This window comes from Bos indicus x Bos taurus, chromosome 15, assembly GCF_003369695.1.
Source record: "Bos indicus x Bos taurus breed Angus x Brahman F1 hybrid chromosome 15, Bos_hybrid_MaternalHap_v2.0, whole genome shotgun sequence".
Lineage (NCBI taxonomy): Eukaryota > Metazoa > Chordata > Mammalia > Artiodactyla > Bovidae > Bos > Bos indicus x Bos taurus.
Genome location: NC_040090.1, coordinates 35043778 through 35057721, shown reverse-complemented (window position 1 = coordinate 35057721; position 13944 = coordinate 35043778). Strand labels below are relative to the sequence as shown.

Sequence of the window (13944 nt, the reverse complement as noted above, 5' to 3'; positions counted from 1 at the left end):
GACACTTACCATATTGTTTTATTAAGGATTTTGATCTCTCAAGGAAGATATGCGTATTCTTGCTTTAACAAATATCTCCTGGTCCTGATCTATTGCTGCCAGATTGCAACACTAGTTGATTTATTCCTAACTGCTGACTAATGGGTTCTAGGACTTGCGGAAACTTTATTGGAGCTTCAGTTCAAAGGTTAATAGGCTAACTTGAAAGGAAGCTGTTGTGGTCTCTATTTGTATGTCATTGTACTTTGTTCTTGATAGCATGAAACTACTTCTTTTCTAGGCAAAGAATGTATAAATGGTGTGTTTTTAGCTCTTTAATTAGAGAAATGTGGTACTGGGACTTTGACCCAGTAGCCTGTGTCCATTCACTCACTCATTCATATTTTTTATTCTCTTAATTTACATTCATTTTATGTTTATTGTATATATTGAATCATTCTTATCATTGTTGTTCAGTCGCCAAGTTGTGTCCGACTCTTTGTGACCCTATAGACTGCATCATGCCAGGCCTCCTTGTCCCTCACTATCTCCCAGAGTTTTCCCAAGTTCATGTCCACTGATTCCATGATTCTTATCATTAAGGATGATAAATGAACCAAAATAAAATGAACGTCTGTTCTTATGGAGCTTGCATTCTCTTGCGCCCTTAAAAAAAGCCAAGTTCATGGGCTTTGGCAACCTATGAGCTAAGGAAGGAGAGAGGTGATCACCAGAGGATGACTGACTCATACTGCACGTGGCCAGGACTACTGATCGCATATGCTCTGTCCAGTTCAAAATAAAATCATTACTAAATTTGTAGCTGAAGTGGACAGGTCAGCCAACTATGTAAGATTCAGAGAATTGGTAGCCAAAACAAACATAAAATTTCAACAGTTTTCTCACTAATACCATCCATGTCATTTCAGTGAACTTCTGTCTATACTCAGACCCATAATATAAGGGTGGTATTGTAGTTAAATTACACATAGCATTTCTATCTATGTGATACATGCTGGTCTTTATCACTTCACTGGCTGTTCTCTCAGTCTACACTTCATCATAAAATACTCCATCCTCAAGTCCAAGACTTCTCATCTTAAACCCATGATCTATTTCTAGTGCCTTCCTGATTAACATTCAAGTTATCCAATCAATCGATGATTACTCAACGTCGTCATGACCAAGGACTTTCAACTGATTCTACAATAAGATTTCCTTAGACCAAACAATGGGGTTTTGCAGCATCCGACTTGTCACGTTATTTTCTATCGTTAACAAATTATTTTCTTCCTCAGACTTTAAAAAAATTAAAGTAAAAATATAATAAATATATTTTCTTCCTACAACTCATGAATTAATGAATTTTAACACTGCAGTAATCTCAAAGGTAATGCTTATTAAATTAAAGTTTAAATCATCTTTAACACTGTTCCAATAGATCTCTCCTATTTTTCCAGAGGCAAATTTTATGGTGTGTTTTTTGACATTACAGTATGTGAATTTTTTGCTTTATAACCAATTACACTATTTTAGTTAGATCATGTTAAATTTAGTTAGAAACCTTACTATGTATTTTTTAAGTAGCATTGATTTTATTTACATATTCCTCTATGAATAGATAATGATATTCATTTTTAAGTAGAAATATACTACCTATGCTTTCATTTTCTTCTTGGTACATTTTTAGATCATTTATCCAGGTTGTATAATTTAGTATAAAATTATTGGGTAGAAGGATTGTAATCAATTATAACATAATTCTGCTTTCTTGATCTTTGCTTTTGATCACTTTTTAAAAATTTCACATTTTCAATACTTTCTTTTTTTCACATTTTTATGCTTTCTGATTTAACTTTCCAAAGATTAGTTAATTAAGCATTCATTTTCTAAGTACAATGGTTTGCAGTTCAGTTCAGTTCAGTTCAGTCGCGCAGTTGTGTCCGTCTCTTTGCAACTCCATGAATTGCAGCACGCCAGGCCTCCCTGTCCATCACCAACTCCCGGAGTTCACTCAAACTCACCTCCATCGAGTCCGTGATGCATCCAGACATCTCATCCTCTGTCGTCCCCTTCTCCTCCTGCCCTCAATCCCTCCCAGCATCAGAGTCTTTTCCAATGAGTCAACTCTTCGCATGAGGTGGCCAAAGTACTGGAGTTTCAGCTTCAGCATCATTCCTTCCAAAGAACACCCAGGACCGATCTCCTTCAGAATGGAGTGGTTGGATCTCCTTGCAGTCCAAGGGACTCTCAAGTGTCTTCTCCAACACCACAGTTCAAAAGCATCAATTCTTCGGTGCTCAGCTTTCTTCACAGTCCAACTCTCACATTCACCCTACTCTAAACAAAACAAAAATGTTAGGCTTCTTTGATTTTTTCCCGTGGTTTGACTTTAGGAATTGTCATTCCAGCAGGTTAGCATAGTGCATTGGACTCCCTTGGAACTCCTTTCCTGACCTAGAAGCAGCACTGTCTTCAGTCTAGCATTTGATCTCAGTAGTAAAGCCAGAGTGAGAATCAGAAGGTTTGGCTGGTTGAAAAAATAACACTTCACTTAACATGGACATTCCATCAATTTTTTCAAGTGAGAAATTTTAGTTATCACTATATAAGTAATTCTCATTCATTTTTCCATAATACTTTGCCACAAGTTCCAGATGTTCCTATTCTAAATAAGAAGTGGTGGCAGTATAGAACAAGGTGGCTTGACTTCAGGTAGTATCAGAGTAAAAAGCCTGGAATTGTCTTCTGTACCCAATAAGTGAGAACATGAAAAAGAGATACCCACACATCACGAGTCAGATATCAGCTTAAAGCAGAACCATTCAAACAAATTGATTTTGTGGATATCAACTCCTCAGCCTGGCAGCTATATCTAAAAATTAGAAACCAAGATTATTCTTATGGTTAGAGAGACCCATACACTGAAATGAAAGGTAGGTGTGAGGTGTGTTCTTAGTAGGCATTCTGAAGAAGCACTTCCTACCCCTCATATATGTATTTTCAGGTGTTAGTACTGGAGTGGATTGCCATTTCCTTCTCCAGGGGATCTTCCCATCCCAGGGATTGAACCCTGGTCTCCCGCACTGTAGACAGACGCTTTACTGAGCCACAGGGAAGTCCGTGTATGTAGTTAGATGCAAAGGTATAAGTGAAGACCTTATAATACACTTCAGTAAACTTTAACATGCTTATTGAGACATGAAATAAGCTCAAGATCTAAATACAGAGAAAGAAGGCAGTATAATACATTGAATAATAACATAGATTTTTGAATAACACATTTGGGTTCAAATTCTTTGTTGTTGCTAAAATTATATAGCTCAAGTTTTCCATATGGATAATGGAAATAAACATGGTATCAGTGGAAACAGTGTCAGACTTTATTTTTCTGGGCTCCAAAATCACTGCAGATGGTGACTGCAGCCATGAAATTAAAAGACCCTTACTCCTTGGAAGGAAAGTTATGACCAACCTAGATAGCATATTCAAAAGTGGAGACATTACTTTGCCAACAAAGGTTCGTCTAGTCAAGGCTATGGTTTTTCCTGTGGTCATGTATGGGTGTGAGAGTTGGACTGTGAAGAAGGCTGAGCGCCGAAGAATCGATGCTTTTGAACTGTGGTGTTGGAGAAGACTCTTGAGAGTCCCTTGGACTACAAGGAGATCCAACCAGTCCATTCTGAAGGCGATCAGCCCTGGGATTTCTTTGGAAGGAATGATGCTGAAGCTGAAACTCCAGTACTTTAGCCACCTCATGCGAAGAGTTGACTCATTGGAAAGGACTCTGATGCTGGGAGGGATTGGGGGCAGGAGGAGAAGGGGACGACAGAGGATGAGATGTCTGGATGGCATCACTGACTCGATGGAGGTGAGTCTGAGTGAACTCCGGGAGTTGGTGATGGACAGGGAGGCCTGGCATGCTGCGATTCTGTCAGACAAAGAGTCTGACATGACTGAGCAACTGATCTGATCTGATCTATGTTGTAGGGTTGTTTCAAAGACTAAAGACACTAAGAAAGTAAAATACACTTTGAAAATATCTCTTACCTAAAACCACATTAAGTAATATCAGTCCTAACTATAACACTGTGATAAAGGTTTCAAATAGAAAGGTCTCATGGGGGAAAAAATACTTAAGTATGATCAATGGAACAAAATAGAAAGCCCAGAGATAAATCTACACACCTATGGACACCTTTTCTTTGACAAAGTAGGCAAGAATATACGATGGAGAAAAGACAATCTCTTTAACAAGTGGTGCTGGGAAAACTGGTCAACCACATGTAAAAGACGGAAACTAGAACACTTTCTAACACCATAAACAAAAATAAACTCAAAATGGATTAAGATCTAAATGTAAGACCAGAAACTATAAAACTACTAGAGGAGAACATAGGCAAAACACTCTCCGACATAAATCACAGCAGGATCCTCTATGACCCACCTCCCAGAATATTGGAAATAAAAGCAAAAATAAACAAATGGGACCTAATTAACCTTAAAAGCTTCTGCACATCAAAGGAAATTATAAGCAAGGTGAAAAGACAGCCTTCAGAATGGGAGAAAATAATAGCAAGTGAAGCAACTGACAGAGAATTAATTTCAAAAATATACAAGCAACTCCTACAGCTCAACTCCAGAAAAATAACCCAATCAAAAAATGGGCCAAAGACCTAAACAGACATTTCTCCAGAGAAGACATACAGATGGCTAACACATGAAAAGATGCTCAACATCACTCATTATCAGAGAAATGCAAATCAAAACCACAATGAGGTACCATTTCACGCCAGTCAGAATGGCTGCGATCCAAAAGTCTACAAGCAATAAATGCTGGAGAGGGTGTGGAGAAAAGGGAACCCTCTTACACTGTTGGTGAGAATGCAAACTAATACAGCCACTGTGGAGAACAGTGTAGAGATTCCTTAAAAAACTGGAAATAGAACTGCCATATGACCCAACAATCCCACTGCTGGGCATACACACCAAGGAAACCAGAACTGAAAGAAATATGTGTACCCCAATGTTCACTGCAGCACTGTTTATGATAGCCAGGACATGGAAGCAACCTAGATGTCCATCAGCAAATGAATGGATAAGAAAGCCGTGGTACTTATACACAATGGAGTATTACTCAGCCATTAAAAAGAATACATTTGAATCAGTTCTAATGAGGTGGATGAAACTGGAGCCTATTATGCAGAGTGAAGTAAGCCAGAAAGAAAAACACCAATACAGTATACTAACGCATATATATGGAATTTAGAAAGATGGTAACGATAACCCTGTATGCGAAACAACAAAAGAGACATAGATGTATAGAATAGTCTTTTGGACTCTGTGGGAGAGGGTGAGGGTGGGATGATTTGGGAGAATGGCATTGAAACATGTATAATATGAATAAAAACTTATTGGTACTAAAAAAAATACTTAAGTATGTATCTTTACATAATTTTGAATTATAAAAAAAAAAAAACACAAACAAAACCCCCACTAATCTTACTTAACTTACTTAAATATTAAGGGAAATTTTTCTCTCACCTTAAAACAAAGTACAATAAAAATATTGGTCTGAGTTCCTTGTCACCAAGAAGATGTTGTTCTGATATTTTTTGATAACTAGGCAATACATTTTTAAAAGTATTTCAGAGCTGACATTCTGTGACTCGCTTGTGTCTAAGGTTGCTCTTGTCATGATTCTAAAACATCTAACCAGCAACTCCTCAAAATAGATGCTTCTTCATTCCCAACTAGCAGAAAAAGGGGTATGAACTTCCCTAATATTCCTCAGCTTATGTTCAAAGAGTAATTGGGACTGAACTTATCAGTTACATGCCTATGATCTCAAAGAAAATGCTATGTTTGAATATACACATACTAAACTATTTTAGAACATATATTTATAGAGATATATACACACATATACATACATATATATATATATATATATAGAAAGAGAGAGAGAGAGAGAGTTCCCTGGTGGCTCAGATGGTAAAGAATCTGCTTGCAATGAAGGAGACCTGGTTTAGATCCCTGGGTCAAGAAGATGCCCTGGAGAAGGAAATGACTACCTACTCCAGTATTCTTGCCTGGAGAATTCCTTGGAGAGAGGAGCTTGATGGGCTACAGTTCATGAGGCTGCAAAGAGTTGGACACAACTGAGTGAATATTTTTACACTTCATATTATGTATGAAATTTTAAATTTCATAACAGTCAACTTTAAGGTTTGCATGATATAACTGGAAGGATAAGAATCAAAAGAAATATTTAATTCCATGCTTTATATTTGCAGCCTTTATATCATCTGCTTTATATCTTAAGCCTGATGTTTTTTTCTTAAATATTATCAAAAATGTCTCCTTAAACGTAAAGAGATATAATTTTTGCACTCAAAATAAATGTATTCCAGTGAGAATAATAACTATGTGTACATTCAATTCAAAACTAATGAAAAATTGTTTAAAATAAATGAAAACTGTCAGATCAAATGTAACAGATTTTGTGGCATGAGCGATTTCTCAGTATAGTTTATATAGGTCCAAGTTTATGAAGGTGGTTTTGTGAGCTAGCTCTTATTTTAATTAATCATTTAAAATATGCTAGGTATCAGACTTCCCAGGCGGTTCATTGGTTGGGAATCTGCCTACCAACGCAGGGACTTGGATTCAATAACTGGTGCAGGAAGATTCTACATGCTGCAGGGCAACAAAGCCTGGACCCCACAAGTACTGAGCTCATGTGCTTCAGTTAGAAAGCAGCCTCTGCTCGCTGCAACTAGAGAAAGCCAGTGCAGTAAGGAAGATCCAGTGCAGCCAAAAATCAATTAATTAATTAAAAAACAAGCTAGGTATTATACCAAATGCCTGATGTCTGATATCTACTACTTAATTTACTCTTCAAAATACCTCTAGGCAATTGGTATTATTATCATCCCTAATTATACAGTTGAGAAAACTAAGATATAACTAATAAATCACTCATGGTGATACAGCTGGTACATGGGAAGTCCAGTATTTGAAGTGAGTCAGGTCAGTTCAGGATTGACTGTTTTTACCACTTCTCTATGGCCTTTGTGATATACATATGGATCACTGTAAAAAGAAAGCAGTCATGGACAGAAGATAGTGGGAGCAAAGACCCACAGATTGGAATCCCTGAAGCTAAGCATTCAATGAACCCAAAACACCTGGTCAGTGAAGGAGGCCAGAGAGAGCTAGGGCTGAAAATGAGGTCTTCTATGCTGGGTTATTTGGAGAAGGAAATGGCAACCCACTCCAGTGTTCTTGCCTGGAGAATCCCAGGGACGGGGGAGCCTGGTGGGCTGCCGTCTATGGGGTTGCACAGAGTCGGACACAACTGAAGCGACTTAGCAGCAGCAGCAGCAGAGTGACTTTCACTCAGTCACTCACTCCCTCGTGTGTGTGTGTGTGTCTCTCTCTCTCTATATATATATATACACACACACACACACACACACACACATATATAACTCAACAGTAGAAATAGAGAAATAGTCTGGTGCATTTCTTTCTGATCACTGCCATGTGCCAGGCAAATGAAGGATCAACCCCATATTCAAAGAATATTGTGCTGTATAAACAGTTCCCAGCATGTATGGATACTAGAGGGGAAAAACAACAAACAAAAATTATGTCTCCAAAGTCATAAGGTTTTGCTAATGTATTTCCCTGTACACTCTTGGCTTTTGACACTACTGGGGTCCAGAGTTTTCATGTTCTAGTTCCTTGGACGGGCATGTATTGTATATCAGAAAACTAATGATTTCCTGAAATCATAAGGAATTCCCCACATGAGTTAAAATTCCTGAAACAGGCAGTAAACCTTGGGTCTACTTCATAATTATCTCCGTCACTCAAAACTTAAAACTCTTTCAGGAAACTAAATATTAAAGGTATATCTTTCTTTTTATCAAAGAAATCTTATAGAGTACTTATATTTTATTACTTATTTAAACAACAGAATACAAAAATCTCAATTAAAATAATTTCTAAATTGCACTTTAAGTTCACCATTCAAAAAAATTCCTTAAAATATGTATTTAAAATTCACTAACCCATATGCCAGGCTCAGTACTATATCTCTTCCTGTCTCTCTGAATTTATAAGATATTTACTCCTTTTTTTCTATTTACCTAAATCTACTTCTGAATCTTTCTGAATTACTTTTCTCTTACCTTTAAAAAAATTATTGTAAACCGCTCTAGACCATATCTATGAGAGATGGGAGATTCACTTTTGCTGTCGTTTATTATTCCCCAGAATTTAGACTAATACAGATTTTCCTTAAACATCAGAAAAAATATTCCTTAACAATAATTTATGTAAAAACTATTTGTATTTATTTTACCATTTGCAAATGTAAGTAAACTTTTACCACAGCATATATGTGTTTGTCTATGAGTGCATATAGTTGACCCTTGAACAACATGGATTTCAACACGGTCACTTATTTCTGGATAGTTTTCAATACATATGTGCTATAGTACTACACCACCTATGAATTCACAGGTGCAGAATCAAAGATACATATGGTTGACTGCAGAGTGCTATGTGTCACATATGGAATTTTGACTGCATGGGAGTCAGTGCCCCTAACATATGCATTGTTCAAGGGTCAAATATAGTTAGCTGTGTATACATATGTATCTATCTACATAGAGAGAGAAAGAGTGTTATATAATTATATATGTATATATATATTTATGTATACTGTTATACAATTATATATTTCATATATATATATATATATATATATATATATATATATATACAAATCTTCAGCTAGCCATACCTCTCGATAAATCCATCATAAGTCAAAAATGCATTTAATACATCTAACCTACCAAACATCATAGTTGGGCTTAGCCTACCTTAAACCAACTCAGCACACAGTTACATTAGCCTACAGTTGGACAAAATCATCTAAGACAAAGTGTTTTTTGTAACAACATGTTGAATATCTTACATAATTTATTGAATACTAAACTGAAAGTGAAAAACAATGGTTGTGTGGATACAGGATAGTTTTAAACACATAAGTTGCTTCTATTTATATATATACACACATATTGAGAGAAAATTGGAAGATCTCACTGTTTACAACATCATATAACTTCTGCATAAATATCTATTCAGTTATAAAGAAGATATTTGAGACTAAACAAGGAGGTATTTGATAAGAAACAATGTTTGGTTGCCACTCCCGTAACTTTTTCTGCCCAACAATGATTGCATTTTTAGTCCTCCAGCCTCCTTTTTTAGCTCTCCATGCTCTTGGCAGAAAACACACATTTTAAAGCTATAGGGCATAATCAATGATATGTCACAAAGAAGAAATTCTAGTAGAATTATTCTCAAGATTATTCAGTATCCTACTTTTCAGTCTCGTCTTCCTTCCCTCCCTCTCTTGTTTTTATGAAACAAAGATTTAGAGTAATAAAATTCAGTTTTATTTAAACTCCAATTATGTTTTTTTAATTTTATTCTATTTTTAAACTTTACATAATTGTATTAGTTTTGCCAAATATCAAAATGAATCCGCCACAGGTATACATGTGTTCCCCATCCTGAACCCTTCTCCCTCCTCCCTCCCCATACCATCCCTCTGGGTTGTCCCAGTGCACTAGCCCCAAGCATCCAGTATCGTGCATCGAACCTGGACTGGCATCTCATTTCATACATGATATTTTACATGTTTCAATGCTATTCTCCCAAATCTTCCCACCCTCTCCCTCTCCCACAGAGTCCATAAGACTGTTCTATATATCAGTGTCTCTTTTGCTGTCTCGTACACAGGGTTATTGTTACCATCTTTCTAAATTCCATATATATGTGTTAGTATATTGTATTGGTGTTTTTCCTTCTGGCTTACTTCACTCTGCATAAGAGGCTCCAGTTTCATCCACCTCATTAGAACTGATTCAAATGTATTCTTTTTAATAGCTGAGTAATACTCCATTGTGTATTATCCATTTCTTATCCATTCATCTGCTGATGGACATCTAGGTTGCTTCCATGTCCTGGCTATTATAAACAGTGCTGCGATGAACATTGGGGTACACACGTCTCTTCCCCTTCTGGTTTCCTCAGTGTGTATGCCCAGCAGTGGGATTGCTGGATCATAAGGCAGTTCTATTTCCAGTTTTTTAAGGAATCTCCACACTGTTCTCCATAGTGGCTGTACTAGTTTGCATTCCCACCAACAGTGTAAGAGGGTTCCCTTTTCTCCACACCCTCTCCAGCATTTATTACTTGTAGACTTTTGGATCGCAGCCATTCTGACTGGTGTGAAATGGTACCTCATAGTGGTTTTGATTTGCATTTCTCTGATAATGAGTGATATTGAGCATCTTTTCATGTGTTTGTTAGCCATCTGTATGTCTTCTTTGGAGAAATGTCTATTTAGTTCTTTGGCCCATTTTTGATTGGGTCATTTATTTTTCTGGAGTTGAGCTGTAGGAGTTGCTTGTATATTTTTGAGATTAGTTGTTTGTCAGTTGCTTCATTTGCTATTATTTTCTCCCATTCTGAAGGCTCTTTTCACCTTGCTAATATTTTCCTTTGATGTGCAGAAGCTTTTAAGGTTAATTAGGTCCCATTTGTTTATTTTTGCTTTTATTTCCAATATTCTGGGAGGTAGGTCATAGAGGATCCTGCTGTGATGTATGTCAGAGAGTGTTTTGCCTATGTTCTCCTCTAGGAGTTTTATAGTTTCTGGTCTTACGTTTAGATCTTTAATATAAGTTTTCTTAAAGTAGAAGATTTCAGTCAATCTGGTAAAACAACAGCAACAACAAAAAGTTTACTGAAGAGTTTTTTTTTTTGGGGGGCGGGATAAACAGATAATTGCTTCTTTCCAGTACTGGTAAACATCATGGTAACAGACCGGGACCTCCCAACATGGATCAGCACACATCTGCAATGAACGCATTATATGAAACCACAAGCAAGATGCCTCTTTCCAATGGCACCGAGTTTCACCCCTCCTCCTTCCTGTTGCTGGGAATCCCAGGACTGAGAAACATTCACATCTGGATTGGCTTTCCTTTTTGTGCTGTGTATCTGATCACACTCATAGGCAACTTCACCATCCTGTTTGTCATTCAGACTGAGCACAACATTCACCAGCCTATGTTCTGCTTCCTGGCTATTCTGGCTACCATTGACGTGGGGCTGTCCACAGCCACCATCCCTAAGATGCTGGGCATATTCTGGTTCAGCTGCATGGAGATAATTTTTGATGTCTGACTCACTCAAATGTTTTTCATTCACATCTTTACTGACATGGAGTCCTTCTTGCCATGACTTATGGTCGTTATGTAGCTATTTGTAACCTTCATTACACCATTTCTGACGGGGCTTCCCTGGTGGCTCAGTCAGTAAAGCATCTGCCTATAATGCAGGAGACCTGAGTTCAATCCCTGGGTTGGGAAGATCACCTGGAGAAGGAAATGGCAACCCACTCCAGTACTCTTGCCTGGAAAATTCCATGGATGGAGGAGACTGGTAGACTCTGGTCCATGGGGTTGCAAATAGTCGGACATGACTGAGCACCTTCACTTGTTCACTTGTTCATTACAGCACAATCCTTACTAACATGATAGTATCTCTTATTGGTTTGGGGGTGATAGGGAGATCAGTCCTCTGTGTATTTCCTTTTGTATTCCTCATCTTGCAACTGCCCTTTTGTGGACACCAAGTCATCCCCCACATGTACTGTGAGAACATGGGTCTTGTTCATCTGGCCTGTGCAAGGATCAGGGTCAACATCATATATGGTCTGGGGACCATTGCTCTCCTGGGATTTGACATAATGGCCATTGCTCTCTCCTATGTTCAAATTCTTCATGCTGTTTTCCATCTCTCCTCCTGTGAGGTCAGACTCAAGTCTCTCAGCACCCGTGGTTCCCATGTATGCATAAGTCTAACCTTTTATACCCCAACCCTCTTCTCTTTTATGACACATTGGTTTGGCTGAAATGTTCCCTGCTACATCCATATTCTTCTGGCCAATCTCTATGTGGTTATTCCATCAATGCTTAACCCTGTCATCTATGGAGTTAGGACCAAGCAGATTCATGAAAGAGTGCTCAGAATATTCATCCCAAAATAAATAGCAAATGAATACCTCCAGTTTTGGTCCAAAAGATTAAATGTTAACATGTATACATCTGAGAAATGAAGAGAGGCCTTGAAAATGGCAAATAGGTGCAGCCACGATTACTTACTGGAAAGGATGTCTTTTAAATGTGGATCTCATCTATTTAGGGAGTGAGACAATAACCTTTGAATTCTAAATAGTGTGAGTGAGTGAACATTCTATATGATTATTGGAAGGTGGACAAGAGAGATATGTTCATGATTTCCAAGATATACGTCATGTCGTTTGTGACTAGGTCAAATAACGGAAGATATTTTTCTATTTTCACTATGGGTACCAGGTATTCCTCTTCCTCTCCTCTTCCTTTTTCTCTCTATCTCTTTTTTTTCCCTAGAAAAAGTCATTTTAATTTAAGTATTCAAGTGAGTTTTATGACCTCTTGAAAAAATAAATTTTCTTTTAAATTACATATGGATGTTGAATTTTGTCAAAGGCTTTCTCTGCATCTATTGAGATAATCATATGGCTTTTATTTTTCAATTTGTTAAGGTGGTGTATTACATTGATTGATTTGCAGATATTGAAGAATCCTTGCATCCCTGGGATAAAGCCCACTTGGTCATGGTGTATGATCTTTTTAATGTGTTGTTGGATTCTGATTGCTAGAATTTTGTTAAGGATTTTTGCATCTATGTTCATCAGTGATATTGGCCTGTAGTTTTCTTTTTTTGTGGCATCTTTGTCAGTTTTTGGTATTAGGGTGATGGTGGCCTCATAGAATGAGTTTGGAAGTTGACCTTCCTCTGCAATTTTCTGGAAGAGTTTGAGCAGGATAGGTGTTAGCTCTTCTCTAAATTTTTGGTAGAATTCAGCTGTGAAGCCGTCTGGACCTGGGCTTTTGTTTGCTGGAAGATTTTTGATTACAGTTTCAATTTCCGTGCTTGTGATGGGTCTGTTAAGATTTTCTATTTCTTCGTGGTCGAGTTTTGGAAGTTGTACTTTTCTAAGAATTTGTCCATTTCTTCCACGTTGTCCATTTTATTGGCATATAATTGTTGATAGTAGTCTCTTATGATCCTTTGTATTTCTGTGTTGTCTGTTGTGATCTCTCCATTTTCATTTCTAATTTTATTGATTTGATTTTTCTCCCTTTGTTTCTTGATGAGTCTGGCTAATGGTTTGTCAATTTTATTTATCCTTTCAAAGAACCAGCTTTTGGCTTTGTTGTTTTTTGCTATGGTCTCTTTTGTTTCTTTTGCATTTATTTCTGCTCTAATTTTTAAGATTTCTTTCCTTATACTAACCCTGGGATTCTTCATGTCTTCCTTTTCTAGTTGCTTTAGGTGTAGAGTTAGGTTATTTATTTGACTTTTTTCTTGTTTCTTGAGGTATGCCTGTATTGCTATGAACTTTCCCCTTAGGACTGCTTTTACAGTGTCCCACAGGTTTTAGGTCGTTGTGTTTTCATTTTCATTCATTTCTATGCAAATTTTGATTTATTATTTTATTTCTTCTGTGATTTGTTGGTTATTCAGCAGCATGTTGTTCAGCCTCCATATGTTGGAATTTTTAATAGTTTTTCTCTTGTAATTGAGATCTAATCTTACTACATTGTGGTCAGAAAAGATGCTTGGAATGATTTCTATTTTTTTGAATTTACCAAGGCTAGATTTATGGCCCAGGATATGATCTATCCTGGAGAAGGTTCCATGTGCGCTTGAGAAAAAGGTGAAATTCCTTGTTTTGGGATGAAATGTCCTGTAGATATCAAATAGGTCTAACTGGTCTATTGTATCGTTTAAAGTTTGTGTTTCCTTGTTAATTTTCTGTTTAGTTGATCT

General features: G+C 37.1%; 1 pseudogene; it reads left to right on the top strand.

Annotated features, from left to right (window-relative positions):
- The first annotated feature begins 10953 nt into the window (after positions 1-10953).
- LOC113904778 lies at positions 10954-12115 on the top strand (annotated as a pseudogene).
- The last annotated feature ends 1829 nt before the right edge of the window (positions 12116-13944 follow it).